The sequence below is a fragment of the Protopterus annectens genome, chromosome 2.part2 (genome assembly GCF_019279795.1).
Source record: "Protopterus annectens isolate FY-2018-M chromosome 2.part2, PAN1.0, whole genome shotgun sequence".
NCBI classification, from domain to species: domain Eukaryota; kingdom Metazoa; phylum Chordata; order Ceratodontiformes; family Protopteridae; genus Protopterus; species Protopterus annectens.
In genome coordinates this window covers 59,676,117-59,692,814 of record NC_056730.1, presented here as the reverse complement: position 1 = coordinate 59,692,814, position 16,698 = coordinate 59,676,117, and the positions used below count along the sequence as shown (strand labels likewise).

Below are 16,698 nucleotides of genomic sequence, written 5' to 3'. Positions count from 1 at the left end.
TACCACAACAAATCCTGCATCCCCCCCAGCAGACCTATATCCTGAACATAAGAGCAGCACAGATATTCCTGCAATGCTAGCAACTCTATATTCAATGGTGAAGCAGAAGGTCAATAAAATGAATTGGCAAACAGTTTTTTTTTTCATGGGTAGTGTCTCAATATGAAGAAAGCCCTGAAAAGACAAGCTGTAAGAGATCTTTAAGAACCTCCTTAAGAAAGTCCCTCAAATATGCAGTATCTTTGATGGGATTGTAGAAAGGTTATGATGTCAGATGTAGTTCTTCCAAATTAATAAGCTATGTTACTGTTAATCAAAAAGGTTCATCTCTATATTGCACCATTAATGGTATTTTATTCTGACAAGATGTTAACAGAAACTCCAATGTGTAAGGTCCCATTTTTTCTCTTGGGGAATGTTAATAACTGCCTACATATTATAGTGTATGTGCTCTTTGCTTCTGTCATGGGGTTATGTAGAACCTCCAGTGTGTATGTGCTGCCCTCCCATTGTGTCATTCTGTTATTGCATGAAAATCAATATAATTTTAATTTTTAAGAAAGATTTATAACCCGAGAAACTACAACTGTGCACAGGCTAGATCAACTGGCCTTATTACCAGTTGGCCTAAACCAGATTTCTACATGCTGACAAAAAACAGAAAACTCAGGAAAACCAATTTTATCAGCTGAAAGAACCCTGTCCAAAAGGATCCTGGGTTTGTGGGGAAAATACTGAAACCTCTAGTCACTGAAGTATAAATGGCAAACCCTTCAGCACAAACTATTTTTATAGTGATAGTACTCTTTAGGTTCTAGGTCATAACTGTATCGCCTTTCTATGTACTGAAATGCCAGTGCAGAAAGGTACTTCAGAATTCTATTTTTTTGCTTTCTGCAGCATGTTGAATTCCTTTTTTTTTCTCCTCTTCATTCAGACAGATTGGGGGAGGGGTGGCATGGATTGGCAATCTACTGTAGGAAGGTTCATAGGTTCATAGGTTCATAGGTTTATACTAGGCTATCTGCCCTAAGGCATTTATAAGCCTAGCCCAAAGTTTTGTGGCTTACGCCACCCCTTATATGAAAAAATACTGTGCCCATTAGTTTGTTGTGCCTCTGTCCAGCAGTGATACAGAGATGATTCCCAGGGTAAACCTACGATCTCCCATCCACAGGTCAAGATTTCTCTTGAACAGAGCCAGCGAGCTGCTCTGCCTCACATGGACCGGGATTTTATTCCACAGCATAGGGAGCCTCTGAGTGATAAATCTATCCCTCCAGCACATCCTATTTATATCCGTGCTAAGGCTTAAGTCGCTTGCTCTAGTGGTTTTGGTGGATTTGGATTTTTTGAGGTGGAGCATGTCCATTAATTCCGGGTTGGACATGGCCTTGTATGTCAGGCACATGTCACCTCTGAGCAGATGGTATGCGACTGAATAGAGCTGGAGTTTCTTCAATCTGGCAGCATATGACAGATTTTGGAGTCCCTTTATCCTTTTGGTGAGGAACTTTTGGGGTCTCTCCAATTGCTACAGATGTCGGGTGAGATACATCCCGAATGGGGCATTGTACTCGATCATTGGTCTGATAAGTGAAGAGTATAGGGGAACAATGACCTCACTAGATCTGGATGTGAATCCCTTCATGATCAGGTGGGCAATGTAGAAGGTCTTTCTAACCACTTTAGCAACGTGAGTGTCAAAAGAAAGGCCACTGTCAACCTGGGTCCCCAGGTCCCTGATAACCTCTTCTGTGCTTAGTGGATTGCCACCTATATGGTAGCTTGGGGTTACCTTGACTATACATTTTTTGGTGTTTAACTTCAGGCCATGGCTCTGGCACCAGCTATCTGTTTCCGTGAGTCCCTTCTGAAGGATATCCGTGTCCGATGCACTTTCCACTATGGCGCCCAGTTTGCAGTCGTCTGCAAACTTTGTCAGCCAAAGTCCTCCCATGTTGGCCTGTACTTCTGAGAAGTAGATGCCAAACAATAGGGGGCCAAGGACCGAGCCCTGTGGGACACCACTTGTGACTGGCTTGGAGTCTGATATAGCGCCAGCAACTCTAACCCTGTGGTTCTGTCCTTAAGCCAGTTTGCAACCCATCTTGTGACATATGGGTTTACATTTAAGCTGGTAAGTTTTTCTACAATACCTGAGTGGGGTATTGTGTCGAAATCTTTTGCAAGGTCAAGGTAGGCTGTATGGACTGCCTTTCCCTCATCAATTGCCTTGGTGACTGTTTCGAAGAAGTCAACCAAGTTCAAAAGGCATGATCTGCCCTTGACAAAGCCAAACTGGGTCGGGTCCAATGTCTGCAAGTCCCCTATATCTTTGTTTATGAGCTCCATTATGATCCTCTCCATAGCTTTGCAGACTAGACTTGTTAAGCTTATGGGGCGGTAATTACCAGGGTCCGTAGAGGCACCACCTTTGTGGAGTGGGACCACAGTTGCCATACGCCACTCCTTGGGCATGTATCCTGTGGTAAGGCTGAGATTAAAAAGCTGCCTTATGTGCGGGTTTAATTCCTCATTTAGCTCGTGTAGCACATAGCCGGGGACACCATCCAGTCCCATTGATGCTGTGTTTTTAGCTTTAGAGAGAGCAGCTTTCACCTGTGCATTTGAGATGTCTGGGAGGCTACACTCCGCTGGGATAGTTATCTCTCCTTTGGGGGGGGGGGGGTAAAGTTTGCACTGAACCTGTCTGCCAGTATGTTGGCAATGTCTGTGGGTTCAGTGATTTTTGTATCATTTTGGACTAATTCTGAGCATATCTGGGAGTTTCCACCCAGGTTCCTAACATAGCTGAAAAAGGCCTTATGATTGTCCTTTGAATCCATGGCAATTTTTCTCTCTAAATTGGCCTTAGTTGATTTTATGAGTGCTCGTATTTTTTTACTAATAATGATCACGGGTGACTTCCCTTTTATGGATTTTGTTCTATCATGTAATAGCTTTCTCCTCTTATTGTAAAGTTTGTTAATGGCTGGGGTCCACCAGACTGCACGTTTGCCCTTTGTGGAAAGAGTCTTGGTTTTATTTGGGATTGCCTGATCCATGCAGTCCTGGAGGTGTTCATAGAAGGCATTTGTAAGGGCTTTCACAGCTTGGGTTGTGGTTTCCACTGGCTCAGGGGCCTTGAAGGATACCACACCAGTCTTGAGTAGTGTGAAGTTTGCTTTAGAGAAGTTCTTCACTGTGGTCTTTTTTGTTTGGGGTGGGGGCGGGATGTGGATTTCCAGTGAGATTAGTTTATGATCAGATCTCACCAATGAGGGATATACTTCTGGTGTGGAGGATTTTGTCCCCATGTTTGTGATAATGAGATCTAGTATATTTTCTCCTCTCGTGGGAACAGTGACTAGCTGTTCCATGGCATTTGAATTTATGAACTCCAGGAACCGTTGGGCTAGAAAGTTAGGGCTTGAGTAATGTTCCCAGTCTATATTCGGGTAGTTGAAGTCACCCAATATGATGGTGTTTGGAGATACATTTATACCCTCCAGTGTCTTCAGGAAGGCTGTGTGGGGTTCCTGAGTTTGAGAGGGTGGCCTGTAGCATGCTACAATTTGTAGAGCAGTTTTGCCTATGGTTAGTTGCACCTGGATGGTTTCCGAGCTTAGATGCGTTGCCACCAACCTGGAGGTGTGGGTATCCTTTATGAATATGGATACACCCCTCCTTTTGTGGTGTGGTCCGGGTTTTGGGGCGGGCATGATATGAGGTAAAACCTAATAGTGCCGGGGTGCTCTCAGGAGCCTTGAACCAGGTTTCAGTTACAGCACAGACATCGATGTTCTCCATACTGAGAAGGGCCTCGAGCGCGTGCATTTTGAGATTTAGACTTCTGGCATTGAGCAGCATTACCCTCGGTTTCTTCCCATTTTTGTTTTCTAGGGTGGTAGGTTTAGAATTTGAGCCTTGCCTAAAAAAGGCACTATGGGGTGGCAAGAGCCTTAGCCAATATCCGGAATCCCAGGGGTGACAGGTGCAAGCCGTTCCTTGCGAAGCAGCGTGGCTTGTCAAGCATGTCATCCCAGGCAGACAGACACTAGATCCCCTTTGAATGACACCAGACATTAAGCCAATTGTTAAAGCTGATCATCTTGTCTCTATATTGTGGCATCATTCTTGGTGAAGGAAGGATACTGCTCAGGGTCAGGGTCATACCTGCCTGGGCTACATAATCAGAGAGCTCCTCTATGTCTCTTTTCATGTAGTCCAGGGAGGTACGTCTCAGGTCGTTCACACCAGCATGGGCAATGACTGTGTCAAATTTGTACTTACCGTGGAGTGTCCCGAGTGCTTGTGTTATGTGGCGGATTCTAGCGCCCGATAGGCAGCTTACTGTGACCCTCTCCTTGTTCAGCCTGGTGAGTGGGATTTCAGTGTGTCTGACTATGGAGTCACCTATGGCAAGTATGTTTGGTGTTGTATTTGGCCTTAAGGGCTGTGACTGCTTTGCACACTGATTTTGTGGTTTATGTGTTGCTTGTGGGGTGTCTTGAGGTAGCAGTTGTTTGGGTGTCTGCTTTGGAGGCCTCTGCTGTTTAGGTAAATTTTTACTCAGAGCCTCCGAGTATGTCTTTGTGTGTTTATGTGTTTGATTCAGTGGTGTGGTAGCATTATGTGAGGCTGGTTTTGTGGTGTGTGTAGTTGCCTTCTCCTCCTGTCTGGTCTTGCCAGTCCTGAGTTGAGAGAGTTCTGCCTCCAGTTTGGCTAAATAGCTGCATCTCTCGCAAGTATTTGTGTTGTGTGGGAGGAGGAGAGGGTTGTCTGTGTACATGAGGCAGTTATAACATTGCCTCAAGATTCCCAGATTCACCAGCTGGACCGGAGAGGAGATTGACAACTGACCTTTGGACATGCTAGAATAATATTGGGAATTCCTTAATATTTGAAAACAAGGGCCAGTGGGGAGTGAGGGTGTAGTGCTTTTAATTTTTAGTGCTGACTTATATAATTGCTTTAGTGAGCAAGTGCCAGGTAACTTGAGTGCAATGTGTTACAAGTAACTAAATGCAAAAACGACAAACAGTAACTTTCTTTCAAGTGAAACAAGGAAATAAGTACAGTAAGCAATGCAGATATCACTAGTGATCCACAGAAGTGCTGAGAAGCCGCGTATTAGGTGGAATTAGCGTTCCAGGGAAATAACAAGCAAACAAACAACAAGCATATAAACAAAGCTAGATTCAGCAGGCCTGGATCTAGTCTATGCTACAGCAAACAAGGTGTACCAATTTCAGTAAGATACAGTTCAAATATTCAGGCACTATAAACCTTTAACCAGAAATTCCCAGCTCAGAAGGGCAGAGTCCAGCCACTTCTCCCACAAGAGTGCAGACCACAAACCTTCTTAATGTAAAAAAACTGGCCTGAAGCCCAAGTGCTTAAACCAGAACTAATACGCTTGGACACTGGGCTCTCAAGCAGCAGTTCCCAACTTAGAAGGATGAAAGCTGCCTGTCCTGCCACCACAGTGCTTGCCTCAAACCTTCCTAATGTAAAACAACTGGTCTGAAGCCCAAGTGCTTAATCCAAAAGACTTAGAATGATAGCTACACTTTAATCAAGTTACAACCAAGCAGTAATAAATACAATTGAATACTTTAGAGAATGTCTGGATTAGTGCTCAAGTTACACAAACAAAGCTAGATCCAGCAGGCCCGAATCCAGTCTATGCCACAGCAAACAAGGCGCACCAACTTCAGTAAGAAGCAGTTCAGATATGCATGCACTATAAGCCTTTAACCAGAAATTCCCAGCTCAGAAGTGCAGAGTCCAGCCTCTCCTCCCACAAGAGTGCAGACCACGAACCCTCTTAATGTAAAATAACTGGCCTGAAAGCCCAAGTGCTTAAACGAGAATTAATACACTTTTAGAATAACAGACACTGAGCCCTCAATCAGCAGTTCCCAACCTAGAAGGATGTAAGCTACCTGTTTTGCCACTACAGTGCAGACCACAAACCCTCTCAGTGCAAAACAACTGGTCCAAGCCCAAGTGTTTAAACCAAAAGGCTTAGAATGAGTTACACCAAGCAGTAATAAATACAATTGAGTATTTTTAAGATGATGCAAAAGTAAAATGAAGTAGGTAGAAACACAAGTACAGTAAAAGCAGATGAATTTTTTTTTTAATCTGAACAAGTGCTGAGATCAAAGAAACAGATTTGAGTGCTGAAACTAGAAAACTGGCTAGTTATAAGAAAAAAACAAGCTAGAAGGCTTCCCTCAAACACAGAAGGGCTTGGGGGCTCAGAAGCCTACAAATAGTCTATACCACTTAACAGGAAAGGCAGGAAATAAGCTTAATTTTTTTTGTCTGTTTCCCAGATGCTCTCTTTGTACACAGTAGGAGTGCCTGAAATCAGAATTTGATCTCACTGCACTCAGTTGAGTGAGCAAATGAGATGGGCCCAGAGGCAGGCTGAGGGGCGAGCAGTTTCAAGGCCACTAAGATTAACACCAAAACAAAAACAATGAGGGTGGGTGGGAATAACTGAAGAGCAGAGTTAAAACTGCCAGTTCAGTTAATATTCCTACAACACAGTTTAAATCAAATTAAATGCTGTATTTTTTTTAAAAAAAAGTGCAGATAAAGGTACTTAAATTCTCTTATACGTCCAATTGAATATAACCAAGTTCTTAGCCAGCCAAAGCTGAGGTTTTTAAGCAGAAAATATTTCACACTGTACCACTTAAATAGGCAAGGACAGGAAATCAAAGAATGTGGCTACCCCCACACCTGTAATTACTAGCAAATAACAAAATTCAGCAAACACTAACTTCAGTTCAAGTTACTGAAGAGCAGAGTTAAAACTGCCAGTTCAGTTAATATTCCTACAACACAGTTTAAATAAAATTAAATGCTGTATTTTTTTTAAAAAAAAAGTGCAGATAAAGGTATTTAAATTCTCTTATACGTCCAGTTGAACATAACCAAGTTCTTAGCCGGCCAAAGCTGAGGTTTTTAAGCAGAAAATATTTCACACTGTACCACTTAAATAGGCAAGGACAGGAAATCAAAGAATGTGGCTACCCCCATACCTGTAATTACTAGCAAATAACAACATTCAGAAAACACTAACTTCAGTTCAAGTTACTGAAGAGCAGAGTTAAAACTGCCAGTTCAATTAATATTCCTACAACACAGTTTAAATAAAATTAAATGCTGTATTTTTTTTTAAAAAAGTGCAGATAAAGGTACTTAAATTCTCTTATACGTCCAGTTGAATATAACCAAGTTCTTAGCTGGCCAAAGCTAAGGTTTTTAAGCAGAAAATATTTCACACTGTACCACTTAAATAGGCAAGGACAGCAAATCAAAGAATGTGGCTACCCCCACACCTGTAATTACTAGCAAATAACAAAATTCAACAAACACTAACTTCAGTTCAAGTTACTGAAGAGCAGAGTTAAAACTGCCAGTTCAGTTAATATTCCTACAATACAGTTTAAATCAAATTAAATGCTGTATTTTTTAAAAAAAAAAGTGCAGATAAAGGTACTTAAATTCTCTTATACGTCCAGTTGAATATAACCAAGTTCTTAGCCGGCCAAAGCTGAGGTTTTTAAGCAGAAAATATTTCACACTGTACCACTTAAATAGGCAAGGACAGGAAATCAAAGAATGTGGCTACCCCCACACCTGTAATTACTAGCAAATAACAAAATTCAGCAAACACTAACTTCAGTTCAAGTTATTGAAGAGCAGAGTTAAAACTGCCAGTTCAGTTAATATTCCTACAACACAGTTTAAATAAAATTAAATGCTGTATTTTTTTTTTAAAAAAAGTGCAGATAAAGGTACTTAAATTCTCTTATACGTCCAGTTGAATATAACCAAGTTCTTAGCCGGCCAAAGCTGAGGTTTTTAAGCAGAAAATATTTCACACTGTACCACTTAAATAGGCAAGGACAGGAAATCAAAGAATGTGGCTACCCCCACACCTGTAATTACTAGCAAATAACAAAATTCAGCAAACACTAACTTCAGTTCAAGTTACTGAAGAGCAGAGTTAAAACTGCCAGTTCAGTTAATATTCCTTCAACACAGTTTAAATCAAATTAAATACTGTATTTTTTTTTTAAAAAGTGCAGATAAAGGTACTTAAATTCTCTTATACATCCAGTTGAATATAACCAAGTTCTTAGCCGGCCAAAGCTGAGGTTTTTAAGCAGAAATGCAATATCTAAGAAGGTGGGGTGCTACTTCAGAGATTAGAAATAGGTGCTACATAACCTAGTTATGCCTCTGACTTCAATAGAAAACATTACCTTTAGACTATTGGCAGTGTAGTGTGCATTGTAATGGATCCACAATATGCAAGCTTCTTCATAATAATCCTAGAAGAGGAATTTCTATAGCACTTTACAAAAAGACCACTTGTATATTTCCATTTTATTTGTAATTAGGCCATACTTTGGACATAGAACGTCAACTCCCTCATGTAATTCCACCAAAGACTTGAGAGGATGTACCCATCTGTTCAACTCCTTTTGGAGTACTCAAGTTAAAGTATAACCTTCCTTGATACAAAGACTGCTATACAGAATGGGTTGCTACGAGCATGTGTTTATAGGAAACCATCTGATAGAAAGGTATATCTGCACAGTAACAGTAATCACCCCAGATAACAAAGAAGTCAGCATGTTGCAATCAAGCACTTCAATATCACCACATTTTTTCTAGTACGATAGAAAGGGACAGACACTTGGCACAACTGAGGGAAGCCTTGCTTGTTCAACATATTTTCTTCAGGGCTATTAGACAAGCGAGTAGACAGTGCAATACAGCTACCAAAAGAACAGCTTGATAATGATAGTAGGTTGACCCAACTTAATCCATCTCCCCTCCTATAACAGTATAATATTACTGCAGCAACCTTTTCTCCCTCCTCTCTCTGCCTCTGCTTCTAATAAAGTCTACTAATAGTCAATAGTTCCTACAGCTTCCATGGCTGTTTTTTTGGAAATGGGCTTTTGCCCTTGGCTTATTTCCTGTTTATGTATTTGTTACTTTCTGTTTTACAAAATCTCTATATTTCCTGCATTCTGCTTACTATTGTATGAAACTCTGTACTATATTACGTTTTCAGTTTAATGACCATTTTCTAGCATGTTGTTTCAATATACATCTCATACGTATTGTAATTATTGTAATTTTAGTTATAACTCTGTCATGTGATTACTTCTGTTACTTTTGTTACTTGTACTTTTTGGAGCTTTTCTCCTCGGGTGTCTGCTGAAAAATGGTTGCTGTCCAATCGGATTAACCTGGTCAACAAATGTCAAATAAAATAAAACTCCAGAAGGCCAGGTTAAGGCCTATGTTTTGATGAAGTGATATCAATGCATGCAGAGCAAAAGCAGAAAGTATTTGGGAAAAAAGGCTTACTTCAGCATTGCTGACCCTGCCTGTCTCTGACTTCCCACCTTGGTAAGGCTCATCAGAGACTATTAGCCCCAAGGCTTTCTTATCACCACAGTGTAAATCCGCTTATTGATGGGTTGTGCAAGATGTTACCCACAGGAGGAGATAAAGTAGCAATGAGCTGTTACAGACTAACATATCAACTATGTCAGCATGCAGTAGCAGATTAAAAGATAAACTGAATCATATATCATACTAAAATAACTGCCTACCATGTCTCTTATGATTACTTGTTTTGGTAACTACACGTTATGAGGACACATTTTCAAGGATCAGCGAGCACTATTTCTTACACTAGCAATACTAAGTAGAGTTTCTCAAGAAGCAATCAGTACTGCTGCTTTTTAAATAAATATGAAGTTCAAAGGTTGTTCCAAACTTTTACTAGATACTAAACTGTTTAAACTCTCTGATCTCCTGGTCTTGTTAAAATATTATAAATGCAGGCCCACACTGTAAAGAAACTAACCTATCTGAAGTTATCCGAATATACTTATTTAAAATAAAATTGAGAATCCTGAAATAATAATGTTTCTGAAGAATACGCAGTCCACTTTTGGTCTGACTTTCACTTTCTATCAGCTTTTGCACAAAAGCTTACCACAAGCTCCCACCTCTTCATTGCATTACAAATAAAAAAGTTCTCTCACCAGTTTATAACATTCTTCCCATACTCATCATGTGCTGTTATTATATTACTTTGACCTCAGCTATCATGCAACACAAGGAAGGAAAAAATGAACTTCTTTAATACAGCCAGTTGGTCTTCATAATCAGTGTGCAGCTAAAGCCACTGTCTCATAGCAACTAATATATGTAGGGTAGAGAAGGAAAGAGAGAGACTTTGCAGCTTTAGACATTAGCAGATGATGCCTGATTGACAGATCAAGCATACCTGGTTCCCATTAAATAATACCTATCATTAAAAGCACACAGCTTTTTCTTTCAGCAAACAAGCTTTCCACTCAGAATGCAGTTCATTCATTGAGATCATGAAAACAAAATAGTTTACATACTAGATGTATACTATTTGAAGGAAAGACAGCTCAGTGCAACAAAATAAAATAAAAGTGCTGCAAAAATCTCTAAAGGTACCTTGCAATCCCCTATAGTAGAGGTTGATTGGTTTGCACTGAGGATGATGCAGTGAACTGGGGCATAAACGTCAAACCAACTGGATATTTTTTTATTGTGGTGGGATGAATTCTGGTGGGGTTACATGTCCTAGAGGCTGCTTGTTCCTCGAAATATGTCACCCAGCCAGTCACAATACATCTATCATAATGTGAGCTTCAACTACCAATGGTGTTGGATTAGTCACTGGCTACAAAAAAGGTTTGGAAGAATCCTGAACGCTAAAATGTCTAGTCTGAACACTTGGACAGTTTAATGTAGGAAACAGTAGGAAAGAGGTCCTGAATGCACTCTGAATTCAAATAGTGAAGGCACGTATGAGGAAACTATTAGAATGGCTGCCTTCATAATAACCCTTAGGAAGCCTCACTACTAACCTTACCATGGTGACAGAAGATCATGGCAGAGAACTGCAGACTTTGAAGAGGATGCAGAACCTGAGAATAGTAGGATGGACTTCAGCATTTATGAAGGAGACAAGTTACAGGGTGCTGTATTAGATGAAGTCTGTACTAGAATAAGTAAAATGCACAAAGTACAAATAAAAATATGAGCACTGGAAGCAGACTGAGCAAATAAAACAATATTAATATTTGTTATGGTAAGCACTTTCACGCCCATAAAAGCCACTTCATCAGATCAAAGTAAAGGTAAAGATACACACATTATAAAAGATATAACAGACAATCAAAACACATCAATAAAAGCACATCCACCAAAAACAATTAAGCACACAATCATGCTATTAAATAAATAACATTATAAAGTATTATAAAAACTTCAAGCTTCATCATAATATAGATATATAAAATGAAAAATGTTTATTTCTTTCTTAAAGCCCGTGATTTCAAGACAGGCTTTAGAGAAACATGGTCATTCAGTCCAGAGCCCCTATTAGACCTCATCCTAAGGATCCATTCAAGCTCGACTGTCTAGGTCTTATTTTATGTCACCCAATCTAGAACTCATATAAACCCAACCTATCACACAAAACCTGAGCTCATGAGAATTACCTCTCTTAAAAATGTGCATAGCAATTGCATTGCACATATACTGTGTCCTAATACAGTATAGGTGTTCTGTAATGCATTTCCTCAGTCTACAATTACACTTGCCAGTATAAAAACATGAGCATGTCACACAATAAACCAAATATATAATATCCTTTGTGTTACAGTCAGCCCTAACACACACTAAAGTCAAACCTAACACCAGTATCTGAATTAGTGAAGCTACTACAACTATCAGTATATATATATATATATATATATATATATATATATATATATATATACAGATATGTATATATATATATATATATATATATATACATATATGTATATATATATATATATATATATATATATATATATACACATACAAAAACGGCATCTATTACATATATGTATATATAGATATATATATATATATATATATATATATATATATATACACATACAAAAACGGCATCTATTACAGGAGAACGTACCTGAGGTGTCGTCAACTAATTTAGGTCTCCGAAATTTATTCGGATAACATTCTTTTCAAATTTGTCTTCTTTTTAAAGACAAAGGTTGGATGCTCCCCAACCGTATTTTTGATCCTATCGTCTGTAAGAAGTATGAACCAGTGTTTCCTAATAATGTTGGTAACAATACTGACATGACTACTATATTGTAAGGAAAAATAAAGGTTTCTCATACCCTTCACCTCAGTCTGTTCGAAATCTACTGGATTTATGTGCTTACATTCAACCTAGAGGCACGTATACCTTGGTCTTTCACTATGTTTGTAAAAACATGCCGGGGATGCATACTAGCTATATGCAAAAGGGAGTTCCTATAACACCCCTTTCTGAGCAATCTAGTGTCAAAGGACATGTCATTAAGCCTACACACTTCAACATCCAGAAACTCAATATTAGTATAAGAATATTTAACAGAAAACCTAAGAAAATATGTAGTGCTGTGTAAAAACTAAATAAAACACAAAGGATCATGGACCGTACCTGTCCACAACATAAAGACATCATCCACAAAACTGGAATAAAAACTAATATTCATAGAACAGTCATGTTGACCTAGCACATGCATATTTTCTCACTGAGCTAAGACCATATTGGTGTAGCTATGGGCACAAGGAGTGCCCATAGCTACACCAGAGGTCTGCAAAAAATATTCATTATCAAAAAGTAAAACATTATTTTCTAGAACCACTTCAAGAAATAAACAAACCAAATCAATATAGGTCCTATCAAGCATACTATGTTCACTAAGATATGCACAGACCATTTCCTAACTCTCCCTGTTAGGGATAACAGTAAACAAAGATACAATATCTAGCATGAGTAATAAACAGTCAGGAGGTAGAATAATATTACTGACATGCTCATATAAACAAAGATAAGATATCTAACATGAGTAATAACCAGTCAAGAGTAGAATAATATTACTGACATGCTCATATAAACAAAGATAAGATATCTAACATGAGTAATAAACAGTCAGGAGGTAGAATAATATTGCTGACATGCTCATATAAACAAAGATACAACATCTAACATGAGTAATAAACAGTCAGGAGGTAGAATAATATTACTGACATGCTCATATAGGTTCTGTAAAAACTGCTTAGAATCATTTAACATAGCCAAAGAAATATCCAGAAGAGGTCTAATCTGCTTCTCAGCATATAGGTTCATAGGTTCATCGATCAGTACTAGCCTAACTGTCCTTGCGAGTCATTTTAAGCCTAGCCAATTATCCCTTGCGAGACTCAAACCATGCACCTTAACCATTAGGCCACCCTCCTACAGGAGGGTTCAGTTAACCACCCTCCCCCCAGCCACAATAGGTCTGAGGGGAGTATAACTGGACCCTTATGCACTTTGGGAAGACTATGAAAAAGAGGGACACATGGTGACTCTATAGTTAAATAAATTGCCAGTTCTGTGCTAATATAACCACTTAATAAGCAGTCATTCACAATACTACGCACATTATGTATCATATGCTGAATTTCAGCCAAGTCAGTCTTATATAAATTAATATCAGACAGCATATTTTTAATAAAAAAGTAATACAAATCTCTGTCCATAGCAAGAATAGAGCCACGCATGTCAGCTGGCCAAATGACGATACTGTCATCATCACGTAGCCCGTTCAATGCGGACCTTTCATTAAATGTCAGATCATTGAAAGCACAATAACCATGGCTGTCATTAAGAGCCAAAACCAATTCATCCTCACATCATTTCATAAAAGTTTCCACTACAGGATAATGTTGAGGAATGAAAGTACTTGGTCTCTTAAAGAGACTACTACCAGTTGTAACATTGTTGGAAAAAAGTAGTTTCAACATCAAATTCCTGCTGAAAATTCTCAGGCCAATAAGAGTATTGGCCAAGTCAGCCCTACAGGCAGAGATAAAAGACAGTCCCCTGCTAAATACAGCAGTCTCAAAATCAGTTAAATCTCTATGAGATAGATTGTATATCAAGGAGTGATTGCCACTTGCCACATCTTCTTTAATGTTCTGTATCCCTTGTATCCATGGGCTGCTTCCTTTTCATCCTCCCTGAAATCCTTGACCTGTGGGGTGGCTTGTCTTTCCCATAGCAGATGGGTAGGGGAAGAGACAAAAAAAATCTGACTCAGAGATAAGGGAGTAGTATCACCTCTCCCTCAAGCCATGTTAAACCAGCTCCCACCTTCCTCCTCACATCAGGTTGTTTAACCATATTATATCTACCCCTTGGGGAGTAGTATACACCAAGCTATCAGTGGAGACATCATCTATCTCTGATCTATTGCCAGTCTTAATAACAATCTTATTGCCAATATTTATGTTAGTCATAGATATGGCCTTATCTAAATCCACACATTCCGAAGTTACAGTGGTCTTAGGACAAGAAAAAAAGTTACCATCTTTAAAATCTTTGATATCCCAGTCTAATTTCCTCCTTTTCTAAATTAAAAGTCTCATTTTATACAAAAAACATTATCAATTATCTCACTTAAGAGTAAATCAACAGACTCAACCCAGGCAGAGCTGTACAACTTGCTCTGCTGTTTCTTAATATTCTCGGCCAAATCATGCTCAGTAGGAATAAAAAAGTAAATTAAAGCTTCAAATAATTAAAACATACTTTTAAGTTCAGTTGTTGCCATTTTGTAAAAAGATCTGGGTAATAATCTCCATATGTAGACATTTTTAGCAGTCTCAGTCCTCTCAGCACTACATGCAGCTTCAGACATGCCTCCAAATGAAAACTCTGAAGCTGAAGGCATTTCAGCCCATTCAAATCAGTTTCCAGAGTGTGTATCTTGAAATAAGCCAAATATACAAAATCCTTTGTGTTACAGTCAGCCCTAACACTAAAGTCAAACCTAACACCAGTATCTGGATTAGTGAAGCCACTACTACTACCAATGTTATTATGTTATGCTATCCAGATAGATTTAGGAGACCTAAATTGGTTGATGGCACCTCAGGTACCCTTGTAATAGATGATGTTTTTGTATATATATATATATATATATATATATACAGTATGTTTGGCTTATTGTGTTACATGCTCATGTTTTTATATTGGCAAGTGTAATCATAGGCTGAGGGAATGCATTAGAGAACACCTATACTGTATTAGGACACAGTATATGTGCAATGCACTTGCTAAGCACATTTTTAAGAGAGGTAATTCTCATGAGCTCAGGTTTTGTATGATAGATAGGGTTTATATGGATTCTAGATTGGGTGACCTAAAGAACAAGACTGAGACAGTCGAGCTTGAATGGATCCTTAGGATGATGTCTAATAGGGGCTCTGGACTGAATGACCATATTTCTCTAAAGCCTGTCTTGAAATCACGGGCTTTAAGAAATAAATAAACATTTTTATTTTATATATCTATATTATGATGAAGCTTGACGTTCTTATAATGCTTTATAATGTTATCTGATCTTTTAGTGTGGTTAATAGCATGATTTTGGGCTTAATTGTTTTTGGTGGATGTGCTTTTATTGATGTGTTTTGATCGGCTGTTATATCTTTTATTATGTGTGCATCTTTACCTTTGTTTTTGGTCTGAGGAAATGACTTTTATTGTCGTGAAAGTGCTTACCATAATAAATATTAATATTGTTTTATTTGCTCAGTCTGCTTCCAGTGCTCTTATTTTTATTTGTACTTTGTGCGTTTTACTTAATCTGTTCATTTATATGAACACTGGTTTGTCTGAGTCTTGGCAGTGTTTGATTTTGTGAAGTCTATACTAGATTTACCTTAGGATTCAAAGAAAGGCTCATTGCTTATTCTAATTGTCCAACATGGGATGGGCAATTTGCACAATGGCTAGAAAATGTGATTCAAAGACAAGTATAACCACAATGGGAAAGAACTCCTTACTGGCTCATTACTATGTCTCTGAATCAAACATTAGCGGTGTTAGTGCTGTCTACACTACTGTTCTCCCTTGCAGCCCATCATTCACATTAGCACAAGTACACAAATACATATATTCAGACACCAATGCAGACACATACACCCCCAGCCAAACCACAAAGCCAAGCTCACACTCACTCACCAACAAATAAATCCCCCTTCACACTTCTTTGCACTCACAGAAACATGCATTGTCCCACAAGCATATTCACACACACACACACACACACACACACACACACACACACACACACACACACACACACACACACACACACACACTTCCATGCAACTTCATTTATACAGCTACAGACATGAACATACATGTCAACACGCATGCAAACATACTTTACAACACCCTTCACATCTTCCATGAAACTGCCTGCATTGCAAGTTCTGCCGTAAGAGTGAATGGGTGAACACTGTGTTTTTAAAGCCTCCACATTTTCTTCCTACAGTACTTTTTTACTTGCTTTAACAAGTTGGGAGTGCTGGGAGAGCACATGGTGATTTATAACTGGCAATTCCGCCAAACTGCCACATTAACATACTACTTCAGCTGCAAGACTAGTCTCCACTCTAAGACCTACACAAGGTGAACACCTCTGTGGTAGAGCAGTTTCTGAACTCAAAATTCTTAAAACAATATGGAATTCTTCCATGTTAAGGCTTTTG

The 16,698-nt window shown here is 38.9% G+C and overlaps 1 protein-coding gene across 2 annotated transcripts in view; it reads right to left on the bottom strand.

Annotated features, from left to right (window-relative positions):
• Nucleotides 1-16,698, bottom strand: part of CD180 (CD180 molecule) — a 401,296-nt gene that overhangs the window by 358,321 nt on the left and 26,277 nt on the right. Inside the window, exon 1 of one of the 2 annotated variants that reach the window (XM_044063741.1) lies at nucleotides 10,098-10,233. The exons of the other annotated variant lie outside the window; for it this stretch is intronic. The gene's annotated coding sequence lies outside the window, so the exon portion shown is untranslated. Of the gene's footprint in view, nucleotides 1-10,097; nucleotides 10,234-16,698 lie in introns of those variants that run through there. 2 annotated transcript variants of the gene reach the window in all.